The sequence below is a fragment of the Malaclemys terrapin genome, chromosome 2, assembly GCF_027887155.1.
Source record: "Malaclemys terrapin pileata isolate rMalTer1 chromosome 2, rMalTer1.hap1, whole genome shotgun sequence".
Classification (NCBI taxonomy): Eukaryota; Metazoa; Chordata; order Testudines; family Emydidae; genus Malaclemys; species Malaclemys terrapin.
The window spans coordinates 245,038,029-245,039,651 of NC_071506.1; the positions used below are offsets into that span (position 1 = coordinate 245,038,029).

Here is a 1,623-nt window from a genome sequence, read left to right on the forward strand (position 1 = left end):
CTGGGGGTGTTTTACTAACCTGTTGCGGATGTGTGGTAAATGCTTGAGACGAAGTAAAGTTTAGGCTTTAAGTGAAAGCACGTGTTGTCCTGTTTGTGCCAGCCATCTATTGGTCGGACAGCCATGTCTCCCCTGATTTATTTCCTAACACCACTTTGCACAGAGTAAAAGTTACCAAGAACTTGGGGTTGAAAGAACCCCAGGTAACACTAATCTATGCTAGCTAGTAAGACTGATGGATGACTATTTACTGAGGAGCGAAAAAAACAACTCAAACCCAACAAGAACTTCAGTCAATCAGAAACCAACTACTATGTTAAAAATAAAATATACTGTGTGTATATACACAAATAAATTGGTTTTTTATTGTCTGAAATTCACAATAAGGTACATGATGTATATAGATCTTGCCTAGAAGCTGGAGTTAAACACACTGCATCTTAGGACATAACCTATTTATCAGCTGTGATAAAAAGTGTTTTTTTTTTTTTTTTTAGAAAAGCACGCCAGGATTATCTTTATTTTTCAGATTTACACATATGTTTTTGCATATATATTTGATATACCAAAACTTGAACACATAATTTATAATACAAGAATTAATTTCCATGAATAAAATCCTCATCAGTTTGCAAATTTATTCAAAATTCATTGTTTTAAATAAAGCAGCATTAAAATCCGATAAATGGGGTTGAGGAGGAAGAGGAAAATAATGACCACAAAGAATTTGCATTTTGTCCTTCCCAAATATCTTTCAGGCAAGTTGAATCTTTTTTCTCAGGATAACTTGTAAAACCCCCAAAATCTGAATTTACTTCACTTGTCTGAAATAATTCCACCAGAGTCTGCATTGGGGAGCAACATGCATTTTTCTTTTCTTCAATAACAGATACATCATCAGTTTGCTTTACACATAACTCCATAATCTGTCTCCGGTTTCCTCTTTTATTTTTTCCTAAGGAAAGTTTTACTTTTCTGTGCAGCTTTCCAGAAGGCGAGCTAGGTGCACTATTGACAGCCCATTCACTAGTTGCTTTGCTTGTAGAAAGACAATGTGGTAGCGTCTCAGTCTTCAGAACTATATGATGCTCTCTCTGTGGATCATTATCCACACCAAAAATCTAATTGTTTTTTGTTAAATGCTGAATTGGCATCTGTTTTCTTCAAATATTTTGTTGGTAGAACAAATGAATTATTTAATTTTCGTTTTGGCTGTGAGGTATTTTTGTCTTTTTCATTACTATCAGTGACTAGACCATGAGTATATAACTTTGTTTGCACTCCTTGTAAATTCTTTCTATTTAAATTTACTTCAGGTTCAAATACTTCATTACTAGAATGCCCATAAAATTCAGATACGTTCTCAAGGTATGTTTTGTTGTCTTTCTGGGGAGGTAGCTGTATGAAGTTTGGCGATAAATCAGTCTCTTTTAGATTTAAAGCACAGGCACCTTCTATTTTACCATTTTCAGCATTACTTCTGAATTTACTTACTAGTTCAGAAGGAAATGATGGATGGCAAGGAAGAATAGAACATACATGTTCAGAAATGGAGTTACGTTTTTGTACCGAACTGTGGGATACTTTTGTATGTTGATGGTCCTGTTTCAGTGGCCTGCACTA

The 1,623-nt window shown here is 34.6% G+C and overlaps 1 pseudogene; it reads right to left on the reverse strand.

The window, feature by feature from the left end:
- Nucleotides 1-343: 343 nt before the first annotated feature.
- LOC128831333 (protein DBF4 homolog A-like) overlaps nucleotides 344-1,623 on the reverse strand; it is a 6,155-nt pseudogene continuing 4,875 nt past the window's right edge.